General features: G+C 48.1%; 1 protein-coding gene across 1 annotated transcript in view; it reads left to right on the top strand.

Annotated features, from left to right (window-relative positions):
- Positions 1-2,740: 2,740 nt before the first annotated feature.
- TRMT5 (tRNA methyltransferase 5) overlaps positions 2,741-14,328 on the top strand; it is a 67,449-nt gene continuing 55,861 nt past the window's right edge. Inside the window, exon 1 of the mRNA XM_064460981.1 lies at positions 2,741-2,744. The gene's annotated coding sequence lies outside the window, so the exon portion shown is untranslated. The remainder of the gene's footprint in view (positions 2,745-14,328) is intronic.

Consider the following 14,328-nt stretch of genomic DNA (forward strand, 5'->3'; position numbering starts at 1 on the left):
CCCTCCAGTGCAAAAGCTTGCGTCTATTTTATTTTTTTAAAAGCTGTGTTATATCCTGCCACCAGAAAAGGTGCCTGTGTCACATCCCAACAGGGTATATTGAAAGTCTCCCTGTCAAAGTCATGTCAGGCCTTGGTTCTTTGCCCAGAAATGTGCAGAAATTAAAATAAAAGCCCCTTTCCCTGAGTGCGGGGCGAGGAGTGCCGCGCGGGTTGGTGCAAGCAGGCTCCTGAGAGGGGAACTGGGCTTCTGTCACACTGAGCTGCATTCACCCTCCTTCTCCTGAGCCATCCATAATTCCAGATGGCTTTCATAAACAGATGAGGAGGCTTCTCTGAGTTCACTGGTTTAATGAAGCCCGTATGGCTGACTCATGTAATAAGTATTTAATCATGCTGATGAAAATCATTTTAAAAACTTCCACCACACACAGTGCTGTTCCCTGTGCAGCCGTGGAGCTGATAACACAACATCACAGCCAAGGAACCTCCGTTTTCCAGAGCGTCTCCAGGTGCCTGCCTGGACTTTCATCAAGGGGTTATAAATGTGCGCACGCATTTGTGCATTGCCGGCCACTAACAAGGACCCGTTCATCTTTGAAAACAGACATCAAATCACCTACAGAAATGCCACAAAAGGCATCTTTTTTTTAAGCTTCACATTCCCTGTGCAGCTGTTTCAGAGGTCACTCAAGGGTTAACACCTCAGTGTTTATATCTTCTCATTAGTTTCTGTTTGTGCTCTCAAATGCCCATGCCTTAAAAATTTGCAGAGCTTAAGTGGTCTCCATTTGTAAACAGAGAAATGCCACAATACCTTGCAAATACGGAGTCGTTGTGGAAATTGTTCCTCTTGTCAGCAGAAGTCATCATCAATGCCACGGAGGACATGGGCCTTCATCGTTTCCAGAGCATGGACCTAAATGAATGCATATAAGTCCATTACATGGCAACTGGTGGGCCATACCGTTTTAGTACATTTTAAGCCAGCTCCAAAAAGTCAGTCCTCCTCCTTTCCTCCAGAGAAAACCCAGAGCTGATGGTCCCTTCAGAGCAGGAGGCCTGCAGAGGGTGGGGGTGACCCTCCCTGGGGCAAGGCTGGGGGCCTTAGACCTCTTCTCATGTGCTGTTGTAACCCAAATACTCCCGTGTGGGCTGGAAGGCTCAATGTCAAGGTTTGAACTTGTTCCCTGGGAGACAAGGTCCATAAATCGCTACCTTGGAGGGTCAGAAAGGGCTGGAAAAGTCAATGAGGTCTGAGAATGAGATAGGCCACCTTGCATGGGCTGTAGCACTGAGAAAGTTCAAGGTGCTCAGCCAGGTACAGAGTCTGTTTCCATGAAAGGCTGAAAGAAGAAACATTAACTCTAGGGCTGGATTTGTGTTGTCCTGTTTGTCCTTACCCTTACAACTGGCTCATCACCATTCAGCACATCCACTGACTTCAGAGAGCTCTGGGAAAAGGAAGATGATGAACCCCATACAGTTCTGCGCAGGCTCCCGGCGCCGAGGGTGGTACCCCTGGTTTTATCTGCATGGGATTTTGTGGATCAGTCCAAATTTTGACAGGCAGGCATTTTTTATCATCAGTTGAATTAGATTTAATTTTAACGTTGGGGCAAGGCCACTTGAAGAGCTTTTATTTGCAAGATTATCCTTTCCAAATTCTAGAAATGTTGAAGGCTGAAGGTGTGTTTGCAGTATGTTATCAGTTACAAGATCGCTTACATCCTGATGGGGGAAAGGCTTATTTTCTGACATGAGACCAAACAAAATCTCCACTTTGTGTCATTAACAGTTAGTAAGCAATTCTTTGTGCAAATCACTGAGGTGTAGCACAGTGTTCATGGCTTTAGAAACTGGGCTTATTTTAATTGCCCTCACTTGATTTTACAATAGACATTTTTTCACTTCTAAACATTCACGTGTTGAAAAGATACCAATATAGGCTGAACAGAAAGATGACTGTGATCCTGCCTCATCCACTTAGAAACGGTGTGCCCAGGAATTACCCCACGCTTTCTGCGTGACTGAGATGCCCTTCGGGCATAGTAGGTGCTGCTATAAATAGTTATTCCTTGGTCGTTAGTTTTTAAGTCTTCAAGATTGGGAAGTCTTCTGGTTAACTTTGAATCATATTGCTGCAGCACCTAGATATACTCAGCTCCAACTAGCTGGAACATTACAGTCTTTAGAAGCTTGATAACGAAATCCAGCGTTCATTTTATACAAGTGCTTCATCCTCCCATTCATGAGCTTATGAATTTTGGAGCAAGTGCAGGAATTCTGCACCCTTTCTTGTATCTTACTTCAGAGCACCTAATTAAGATGTCATCGTGACTTTTCAGAAGAGCACCTTAATTAGAAAAACACTGGAACTGTGGAGAGATCTCAGTTTCCTTGGTTATGACTTCAAACTCCGGAGCTAAAGGACACCAAAAAGAGAGCTTAATGCCTATAAATCTTGCAGTGTGAACTGATTCACGACTCAGACAAAGTGCCCAAGCCCCTAAGAGTCAGGAGACCAACCCTTTAAAATACAGTTTGCTACTATCGCTGGAAACTTTAACCCACTGGCTTCACACTCAGAAGGTTTAAGCTGCAAATGGCAGGAGGGGATTTATGTGTTCCTCTGAACAAAATACGTCAGGGTAGGAAAACTTGACCCGACAGTTTTGAGACATGCCTGCCGTAAATAACCAATTGATTGGCTGACTCGCAAAGCCATTAGCAGGCGTGAGGTGCCTGCTGAGATTCAGACACCGCATAAAATGCTGGAGGTGCCAGCAAAATGGACACGGCAATTGGCTATGCAGTTGTCTTCCAGCAGACTGCTCAGGAGGGCTCGTGAAAAATGGAGAGGCTTTCATCTCACTCGTTTGACACCATAGCTCTGGAAGGGGAGCGTGCATGGGATGCAGTCTGTTGTGGGCAAAGGGGAAAGAAAAGAGAGATAAAATGACCACCTTGTGCTTGAGCAGTAAATCATCTGGAAAAGCATTTCAAATGAAGTTAGAGATCGTGCCTTGACAGTTGCAGATGATGAGTCTTTTCTGCTGTAAATCACCACAGCTGCCAAGTGGCACTGGTAGGTCTGAGCTAATGCGGCTTCCCACCCCATGAAAAGTGGCAGCAGCAGTTATGGGAGAAGGGAATTTGGTGACTCAGACCACAGGCTGTGAGGTGAGAGGACCAGAGGTTACGTTCTACTATCTGAGAATGGGTCATTTTTACCTTTTCCCTCCATCCCTTTTCCCTCCCAAAGAATGCACACAATGCACCCTTCTTCACCCTCACTACTGCAGACACAGTTTCTGAGCTTGGGTTGTTCTTTTTGCACTGTCCCACCCTGATGGCAAGGGGACAGATAAGAGCAGTGGAAGTCCCCTGGAGCTCTGCCTACCAAGTCTTTGATTCTGGAGAAGAGCAGGCAGTAGGAAGTAGAGCAGACATGAACCTGGTCTACTCCAGACACTCATTTATACCAGTCTGAGGCATATGCACCATGCAACTGAGTAGGCATCTGGGTGTAAATGGCTACATAAACAGCAGCGTAATGACAAACCAGAGCCAGCTCCTCAGGGAGGCTGCGGCTTCGGGCATTAGCCTTGAACAAGCAAAGACAGGGCCTTGTTCCAGTACCAAACATGAGATGAGAAGGGATGGCTGGGAGATAAAAGGCAGGTATGAAGAATGTGGGTATGTGAAAGTACATTCAGTCAGATCCTGCTCAGAGTCTCAAATTCTTTCCAGCCTGATCCCGCTCAAGGAGATAGAGGGCCAGCTCACAAGGACCAGCACCCTTGATGGGTATCTCCTCCTGTGTTAGCCAGATTGCCTCTTGCACTGGCTTTTAGAGGAGTCAGAAAGTCCTCAGTCCTGGTACTGCCACCACCCAAACCTGTTGGCTCTTTCAGAACCAGAGGGTTCCTCCACTATGTAGGACTTGGTTCCTCCAGACAGTTTTTCATTTTATGGATTGGATTCAACAGCTTTTTGCTGGGCCTGCAAGGGAAGACTTGTTTCCAAATAATTCCATTTACACAGTATGCAAATACACACTGGCCGAGTATTGGCATGCTGCTGCCCAGGTGGTTTCCTGGTGGCTCTTAAAACATCAGAAATGATGAGCACCAGCAGAGGATTCATCCGCTTACAGAAAGCTGGCCCTATTCCTATGAACTACAAGACTGTACAAGCGTGACTGTGCCTAAAGTCTCACTAGCTAATCTCAGGTTTTATTATAGTACCCTGCTATCCCAGCAACATCTTTCTAAGAGGCAAAAATATCTCAATCTCCCCGCCCAGCTCTAGTCCCCCCATTTTAATGTCATGAACACACATACTTGCATGCAGTGCTGTCAGAAGGAGCATCTGCCTGAACAAGCCTTCCAGCAGAGCAATCTGCAGGCCAGGGAGCATCACTGGAGCAATCATCTCATCTGTTCTCAAAGCACTGTCCCCAGAACTCGTGGCATCACTTTAGTAGGACTGTCGTGGTTCAGCCCCAGTCAGCAACTAAACACCACGTACCCCCGTGGGATGGGGAAGAGAATCAGAGGAGCAAAAGGAAAAAAAAAGAATACTTGTGGATTGAGATAAGAACAGTTTAATAATTAGAATAAAATAATAATTATAATAATATTGGTTATGATAATACTAACAATAATGATAATATAATAAAAAGGAAAAGGGAAAAAACCAGAAACAGAAACGATACAACCGCTCACCACCTGCCGACTGATGCTGCCCGTCCCTGAGCTGCAATTGCCGCTTCCCTCCCCCGGCCAGCCCCTCCCAGCTAGCATACTGGGCATGACGTTACATGATATGGAATATCCCTTTGGTCAGTTTGAATCCGCTCTCTTAGCTGTGCCCCCTCCCCTCCCGGCTCCTTGTGCACCCAGCAGAGCATGGGAAGCTGGAAAAGGCCTTGACCAGTACAAGCACTACCCAGCAACAACCAAAACATCTGTGTGTTATCAACACTGTTTTCATACTAAGTCCAAAGCACAGCACTGTGCCAGCTGCAGTGAAGGAAATTAACTCTATCCCAGCTAAAACCATAACATCAATGCATTCAAAACACTGAAGGCTGGCATTGCTGGAGACTGGCATTCCTGACTCCCCTTCACACCATTTTGGCCTGTGGTCTCTAAAACTGGAGCTGAAGTAACAGACACAGGAAAAAAGGAAATCAGCTAAATATTTCCCATCTCTGGAATATGGAAAGATGGGCGGTTCCCAGGTTGGATGGGGTGTCTTTGCTATCAGGAAGAAAAGGCAAAAGGAGGTCAAGGGAGAAGGACTTTGTGTCTGAAAACACAGAGGAAACTGCTGCCAAATACTTTGAATTTATTCTCCCTTCTTTTTGTTGTTTGTTTTTTTTTTTTTTAACTGAAATCAGCCCTAGGCAAGGGATTGGAGGCAAGAAGCTGTTGGGATCTTGCTTCTGTTTTGCAGGCAGTAGTTCCTTCGAATTCAGGGGCTTTTCATATAAACTAGGGAGATAAGAATGATCATATTTAATAAGAATGGGAGCTCAGCAGTGAATAATAAATGCTTTGGAAACAAGTATCAGAAAGGGAAGAGCAGTTGTCCCACACTCAGCCAGCTTCTAGCCCACAGTACTTTAGGGTCTTCTGAAGACAGTTGTTGTATCCATACAGCTTCTGCAGTGAACAAGCACTTTCACTTTTGCTTCCTTTAACCTTGCTGTTGGGCAATTTTCTTAGGCACCATCTAGGCCTGGTTTTATGGGATAAAGTCAATAACAGCTCCATGTTCACTTCATAACCACTGAGGGCTCGATCCATGTCCCCTCCTTGCTAGAAGTGTCTTACTCTCTTTGAACCGCCCATTCTTTTGGAAACATAACACTATATTTTGTACAAATATTTTGCTACAGGAGAGAAAGTACTTGATTTTGGAAGTGTCATTTTAATACACACAGCGCGAATGTTTATAAATACATACCTGCACACAGACATGGTGCTTGTCAAAACACATTCAAAGGATACCTAGGTCCTTTCGCATTACATACTCGGAGTGAAAATAACCAGCTATATTTAACCCAGATCCAAGCCCAGACTAAATTATTTTAAAGGTCAATTAAAGAACAGAAAATCTCACTAGCTAAGAGATAAAAAGCTCCCATTCATCTGCAATTCCAAGAGCTTTAACAGAACTAAAGCACAGAATGAGAAATTGTAATTAAGTACAATTTCATATAAAAGCCATTGACAACTCCAAGTTTCTATACCTGCCAAGACCTGAATTCAGATGACTGCATTTGGCCTACAGCAGTTGATGGAAACTCCATCACTCACCACGCTGATGTAGTTATTTGGAAACCAACTGCTCTTGGCAGAGAAAATACATTTCAGCTTCTGTTGAATGACTGCACATATGATGAGCAGAAGACGAGATAGACCAATAACGGGTGCTCAGATTTGGATTATGTTTTGGCTGGTGCTTAAAGTTCAGGTCTGAGGCCAAGTGAAGGCTAGAATTTAGCCTGCAATGTAATCCTGAAATCACATGGACTCTTTTCCTCAGGTATTGAACTCAGTGGCAGAAACCTGGGGGTATTTTCTCCCTTGCGATTGCGAGTCCGTCAGTTTGGCAGGCGCCGCTGTGCTTGCTGCATTCCTGTTGGCCCTTTGTGAGTCAGTTCTGGAAAACTCTTATTTGACCACAACTGGAAAAGAAAGAGAGAAAAAAAACCAAGCCAAAACCCGCAGATCGACTATGTAAGACTGGTTCGAACCACGAAGTCCAGCTTTCTACCCTGACAGCCTGCATGATCTCAGCTCAGAGATCCCACTGCAGTCCCGCAACAGCCACAAACAGCCAAAAGAAGCACTCGCGGAGCTGAGACCCCGCTGCAGACACCCAGCATCAGCCAGGCGGGCGATAGCAGTCCAACCTGGAGAGCAATGATCTCAGCGAGCCAAATCCCTGAAGAAACACCGCTATTTGTTCTCTCTGGCTGCTTGGAAAAGCTATTTCCAGAACTTAACTCAACACCTTCCTTCAACCTCAGAACACCTCCTTGGGTAAACATAATCACCTTCCAGGTTTGGGCCTTAGACAGAAAGAGATCAGTCCACATAGGGATGATATTTAGCACAGGTCACAGTTTAAAATGCCATCAAAAATATCTGGAAGGGCATTCATGTTTCAGCTTTGCCATCAGCCCTAAGGTGAGGACGCCTCAGCGCATCCACTCAAGGCGTGGATTTGCGATGTGCACCAGAACATTTGTGCAATACGCAGGAACGACGGCCCAGCTCCATTTCTTGTGTAGGCTGCGATTTCTTAACGTCTCCAACACATTGGGAACCCATTCGAAAAGCAGTGATGGAAAACTTGGAAAGCAAATGGAAGTGAAGAAAAGCCCTTGGTGTAATTTTACAGTGTGTGAAAGACTTAAAGCAAGAAACACAACCAGATGCCACAAGGAAACTACTTTCAATTAGTTCTGCTTTGTGTTATACCTACTGATGAAAAATAAAAACAAATTCATTCTGTCAACAGCTCTATCTATAGCATAATCCTTAAATGAACTCATCCGTCAAACTGGTCTCCTCTGGCAAAACATATTACAATCCCTGTTTCTCAGCTGTGTGAATCAATCATCTGTTTCCCAAACCCATTGGTCAACATCTTAGGAACCCAATATATTTTTATTGCGCTAAACTAGCCAGTTGCAGGGCACCAACTTCACCACAGCACCTGTGAACAAAGTGTTCATCTATTAACAAACTCTGCGATTTCAGGGGAGCTATTCCCCGTCAAGGTTACATGGGCAACGCGCCTGACCTGGAATAAAAGCAAACCTCAGCCTTCTTGCCCCAGCAGCATACACGGGATGTGCTGCTGCTCACGGCTGGGCAAAGCAAGAGCACCGAAGAATAAACCAGAGTTTTTTCTAGGTGGACAGTTTAGAAAGTGATGTTCAAACTAGAAGATACGCAGGTATACAAATGCATTTTTAAGACAAAGCTAATGGTTCACATTGAAGTCGCAGCAGCAGAACCCCACCAAACACGCAGACATCACTGGCCATATTCAGTCACATTTGCAATATTTCTCAGTGTGTACGCTCCCCATCCTCAATGCAGGCGGACCTTGAAGTGGGGGGTCCCTTCCCAGGGCGCTGAAGGCTGCTGCAGCCCAAGAGCACAACCTCCTTCAAGCAAAGGGATCCTGTGAGAGGAAGACCTGCTCTCATTCCCGTGTCATTGATGGGAATATGCAGGTACAGCCATACTCCGACCTGGAGGCACAAAGGGAAGTAGGTGTGGGGGTTTCCAAGGGGTTCGGTGCCTGACCTCCCATGTCAGGCTAAGAGGCAGAATTGGCCAGGCTGAGATGATGCGTGCCGTGCTCTGCATGAGCCACGTCAGGACAGAGTGGTCAGAGAACAACTTCAGGCATTGTCACCGAGGGCTGAAACATGCCTCAAAGTCATCCTCGAAATCCTGTTTCCCACCAAGGCTCACTCGTGCTGTGAGCAGACACTTGTGCAGTTGGTGCTTCTGGCTTCACGATATTGGTTGATAGAAAAATATACTAAAAGTGTAATGCAAACCTGGGTGTTTCTTGCAGGTGTATTAGCTTAGCCAGGCAAACTACAGGCCACCTCATGAAAGCTTGTTACTTCATTGTATTTTAACTATTAAAATGACAACTTTTATGAAATTTACTGGGGATCCCACAAAATAATTTATCATACACGTACCAGCACAGACAGGGAAATTTTGCTTCTGGCTTTGAAATTTTTTTATGCAAGTCTTTACAAAAAGCCAAACCTGTCAGAAAGACCTGGGTAATGTTTTCCTGAATCCTGGGGTGGAAGCAGAATGGCAGAGGACTCTCCCCACCAACAAGGAGATCTTAGAGACATCTGTTATTGATCAGCTTGGATCAACATGAAAAGTGCCCAGAGAAGTACCTCTGAATACACTGCAGGATCAGAGCAAGTTACAAGGCTTCAATAAAAATAGAACATGAACTTTCTAGCCACATTTTTAACAATATCTGAGTTTATTGAAAGGCTGGGCACGTTGGAGGAAAGTGAGATACATCCCCACTGTGGCAACTCCTCAGTGTAGCAACCTGCCTCCTCCAGGATGAAGACTGACCACGGGCAAACTCAAGGGACCTGTGCACCCACTTCAGCAGGTACTAAGTCTCAGCTGCAGGAGAACATTGAAGGTGGTGTGTATAGCTATCAATAAATTTCACTGTTGAAGGCAGAAAAGTCAACAGGATTCATAGTTTGGTGTGGATTTTGACAGCTTGGGCATGCTCTGCCCAGGGCTTCCAGACCCGGCTGGTCTCGGTGCTGGGCCTGGCAGCCCCAGGAGGAGGAAGGGAGGAGTTCTGAGCTGAAACCAAAGTCAGACTTCCCCAAGGAACAAAGCCATGTCTCCCAGACACGCATACGCTGGGGGAATCTTGGGGCAGACAGGTGCCTGGCCCGCATCCGCACGTGGGGACAGACCAGGAATTTTCTGAGTTAAATGTCTCCAGCACCAATACCCTTGGGAGGAATGAAAAGTTGCCAGCAGAGCTGGCTGAAAAACAAAGCAAACAAGGCATGTATCACTGGAGAGTCAAATAATCCCTGTGCGGCGAGCGAAGTCAAGTTCGAGGAATGAAACCTCACTGCTCACAGGCAGCGGCTGCTGAGGGCATGTGTGCTGTGAAACCAGCCTCTGGAAAGTCATCTGGTGTTCATCTTGCCTAAACCCAAAAATAACCACCCCAAATCCCCTGGCATCACCATGGAGAAGCAGCCTCAGTATCTGTCCTCTGCCAGAGGAGCCACACACACAGAGCACACCAGTGCAAGCAGCGGAAGGGATGCACTTAGCTCTGCCGGGAGCTCGCTCCCTACTGAAGGTCCTGCTGTGATTCCCTGCCCTGCACCACGGGAGAGGCCATCCGCCCCGCTTGCCCTCACTGGCTTATTGTTCAACAGCTCATCTGTAAATGAAGCTGAAAGATCTGCTAAGGGCATCACCAAATCCAAGCATTCAAGCCCCTGAGTCAGGCCCACACCCTGCTCATGATCTGGCATTGAACGCCCTGAGGTTTTTGACGAGGACGCACTGAGCATGCCTCTGCTGTGCTTCCTATGCCCCAGATCTGCTCTACAGTCACAAGAAGTAAAAAGATTATTCTTTTAAAAAATTAAATTATTTCTACTGGCATAACCTCTGAGCCTAAAGCCTCTGTATGAGTATCAGGTATTGCTCATTCATACTGGAGCAGTGAAAATTGGCGACGTGGCACAGTTCTGCTGCTCACCCTGGGACTCGGCAGTCAGATTTCGGTGCAGACGTGGGATCACTTAAAAAAAAAAAAAAAAATCCACATCAGTGCCATTAACAAAGTATCAAGCAGATACTTGAACTCCGATAGAGAGAAACAATCTGTTCAAGGAAAGGTGAAAAATACCCTCGATGTTCATAGCATGTTCCAGAAAGAAAAAAATAATTGCTTAGATGAGGCAGACGCAAGAACTAACATCAAGTCCAGTCCCTGTTGGTCACTTCTCAAAATCTCCAGGGGAAGACGGTGGGTGTGGGGGGACAGATGTGGGCCTGGCTGCGGGGCTGGGGCTGCTTTGGGCTTTTTCCACCACAAGGATGCTGGGGGCAAGGGCAACCTTTTCCTAGCTCAAAACCACCTTTGTCTTGCTGAGGTTTTTTGGCATAATCAAAGCAGCTCAATGCAAGGCAAACCATGCAATCCTCAAAAACAGGTTAGATAAACAAGAAGGTGGCAGCTGCTCAGCACGTAACTGTGCTCCCAGCCAGGAGCAGAGCTCCACGGGTGCCCAGGGCACGGCAAGCCCAGCCTGAGCCAGGGAATGGCTTTGGAGTGGGCTGAGGTTGCCCACCGAGGCATCGCTGGGCATAAGCTGTGCCCCCAGCCCAGCCCCAAGTGTTTCCTCCTGCTCTGTTCAAAACACATCAATGGATGGGCTGGGGGCTCACCCTGGCAAGGCACGTGGGGACCGTGCTGCAGAGCTCTCGCCCGTACCATCAGGGCATTTGTGCTCCTGGTCACTGCATCCCGCTGCCCTGAACACTTGTGCCCTTCACATCCTGGGATGGCGTCGCCCCCAGGCCCGGTGCTGTGACAAGCTATAAATATTTCTCCCAACCTTCCCTCATCACTCAAGTCCCTGGCACTCTGGCGGTGGCCGCAGCAGCCCACGGAGCAACCCGCAGCCGTGGTGGTGCGGGGGCACCGCCTGCTTCCCCCTCCCAGCGGGATGCCCGCGGATGCTCAAAGCCCCGGGCGGGACGGGACATCCCGTAGGCTCTCCCAGAAACACCAGCAGATTAGTAGCTCTATTTTTCAAGTGGATCCTCTCCCACCCCCTCCAACTTTCATTCAATTTACAATATAAGCCAACTTGGCAGGACAGGCAGGGTCTATATATAAATCCCAGTGGCCATTTCGTCAAACAAACTGCGATGAGCAAATGGCCTCTACACCTGGAATGCGGGTTTATGCAAGTGACAGGTCAGCAAAGCAGCTGCCCTCTTTCCTCGCAGCACAATGGGGATAGCAGAGATGCCATCAGCACTATTTTTTTCCTACCCTGCTGTGCACTAAAAAATTTATTCTAGGAACATTAGGGAGCAGGGGAGTAAAAATAGATATGCAGGTTCAGCAAACAGCTCTCTCCACTCCTTGTGTTTCAACCGTTTTTTGCAGAGAGTAGAAGCAAAAAAGAGTTGCGCTACTCTGTTAAACTCTGTGTGTTTGCCCAGCAGCTCCTGACAACCACACTTGCTGCTTTATGGGCTCATTTTCAAAATGCTTCCAGCAACTTGCGCACTTCTGCGGTTCTGTTTAAACCAGAAAAGGTGGGGTTTTAACAAGATCAGCCTGGGTGGGAGGTGGCAAAACATTTGCTGCAACGGCCCTAGTTGAAGCTAAGTTTTGCCTATCGCCTAACATTAACCACGTGGTAAAGAAAGAAATAAGGCTTACTTTGCTCCAAGACCTCTTGCCCAGGGGTGAGCAGCGTGCAGAGCCGTCCTGGGCACCCACCCCAGTCCCTCGTGCTCTCACCACCCCGACCCTGAGCCCCACACGTGCCCACGGCCGAGGCCGGGTGGGAGGCAGCTCCCACAGCCGCTCCTTGAAGCCTTGGCTCAGTGAAGCTGGGCTGAGCACAAACCGGCTGGAGCTGCTGGGATGCAGCAACACACCCTGCGGCTGCTGTGCCCGTACAACGTGCCCGTCACAGAGGGCTGTGGTGGCCAACTTTGCCTGGCCCCCAGAGAAGTGACAGCGGTTAAATAATCCTGGGGTTAACGCTGGTGGAGTCATTTTGGTGAAGCTGCCTGGGAGGTGCCACACTGGTCCTGGGAGCGACTCCCGCCTGCTGAGCCACCCCCTGTGGCTTTTTTAGACCCTCGGGGACAGGCAAGCGTGTTTATGGCCAGCTCAGAAGAGGCAGCGTGACAGGCTTTGACCTCGGGCTCTCTAGCTGAAGGCGGAGGATGAGGCTACAAGATGGGTCACCACAATAGGACCATCACGGGGGGTGAGGGCAAGCCAGACAGCCGTGGCAGGGAGCCGCAGGCAGCTGAGGCATGGGAGGTGACAGAAGCAGCGGGGCTGGTGGCCCCATCCCAGCCCCGCAGACCCCCTGCACAGCGGTGCCACGTGCTTTTGCTCATGCACTCAGCCCTGGGCTGGCAGAACACCACAGTTGTAAGCGGCAGCCCATGAAATCCTTCCTCCCCCCTTGCTCCCTCTTCCCCTCTACTCTCGGCCACCTTCCTCCTGCCCTCGGGGACAGCAGGGATGCGGAATCCTTTTGCCTTGGCCTCTCTTTAGCCTTGGCCTCTCTGCAGCCACAGCAACCTCCAGCAGTCCTGCGGCCGCTCCAGGACCAGCCTGGTTGTGCCAGAGCCCAGCCTGGGCAAAGGCAGCCCCTCGTTAGGGGCCGGATCCTGAAAATTCAGGCTTCACTGAGAGCCTTTGGCATTTAGGCTCCTGAACGCTTCCCCAGCAGCAGAATGACACCAGAAAAGGGGACTGACCCTTGGGCATCCATGTCACCCGCTCACGCTCTTTGTGATCGCTCAAAGCCCCCCGCTGGCACAGGACAACAAAGAGCTTTTAAATTCACCAAATTACCAATAAAACCTCACCTCTTTCTTTTTACTGGCAATATCCATTGGACTCTGATTTTTAGATCTTCCCAGTCAAGCATGTTCCCTCTGCAGCACAGAAAGGGACTTCAATCCCCAGCTTCCCAAGAGTTCATTTAACAGCAAGCTGTAGGGACTGGAGGGGCAACAAGGAATTTTAATAGAAAGCAAATTAAGCACTTAATAACTCACTTCCAAATTGATTTATATGGCCAAGGCTGCTCTGCTACTTCTTCACAGAGGAAAGATCCCTAAAGCAAACACCTTCAAAGGACTGATCCAATTCTCCTTCAAGTCAGGAGAGGCAAACCCTGCAAGTCAAAGATGGGGCTAAAATGTGTGCAAAACCCCCAGACCACTCCAAATCTCCATGTGACAGCTCGCTTCAGCCATCCCCTGAGTGCCAGGTGCTGGAGCCTAACGGGTAACACTGAGCTATCAAAACACTGATGTACACAGAGTTTCTTTACACCTAGCGAAATGCTGTGCTTAGCATTACATTTTTAAAAGACTCAATTTCTCAGCATTAAGGTTCACTTCAAAGCAAGGAATTTCACTTGGTCTCTCCTGGGACCCCTAAAGCCCTCGTGTTTGTATTCCAGCCGCGCAGAGGGAGTGAGGTGTGGCGGGGAAGTGCTCAAGCTAAGTATTTCCCCCTTCGCAGTGCACTGGAGAATGTGCGGTGACACCTCCGCTCAAAGGGAAAGGCCTTGTTTAGACAAGACGTGGCAAACGCGAGGCCCCTGCCCCGGTGGAATGGCTTTGGTGGCTGGAAGAAGGTCAAATATCGACTTTCAGAACACTGAAAAATGGAGGGGGGCGGAAGGTGAGGTGGGTGTTTGGAAATCTGTCCATGGTTTCCATGTATCTTTAGCCTGAGGCTTTGCATCTCCTGGGAAAAAGGTCATTCCTTGGCTTCCGACCCACCAAACTGAACTGTCAGATTAAGGAATGGCAAGACAGACATCTTCGACTAACGTTTGGCAGCCAGGCCAAGACAATGTCTCTCCACCATCGTTCGCGTAATCTCCCCTTGGAAAAGGACCAGACGAATGTTCCCGTTGCTCAGACGGTTCCAGAAGAAATTACTTGTAAACAGCAGCGGAAACCGTGCCAGCAAATACCAAAAGGAAAAC

The sequence above is a fragment of the Phalacrocorax carbo genome, chromosome 9 (assembly GCF_963921805.1).
Source record: "Phalacrocorax carbo chromosome 9, bPhaCar2.1, whole genome shotgun sequence".
Classification (NCBI taxonomy): domain Eukaryota; kingdom Metazoa; phylum Chordata; class Aves; order Suliformes; family Phalacrocoracidae; genus Phalacrocorax; species Phalacrocorax carbo.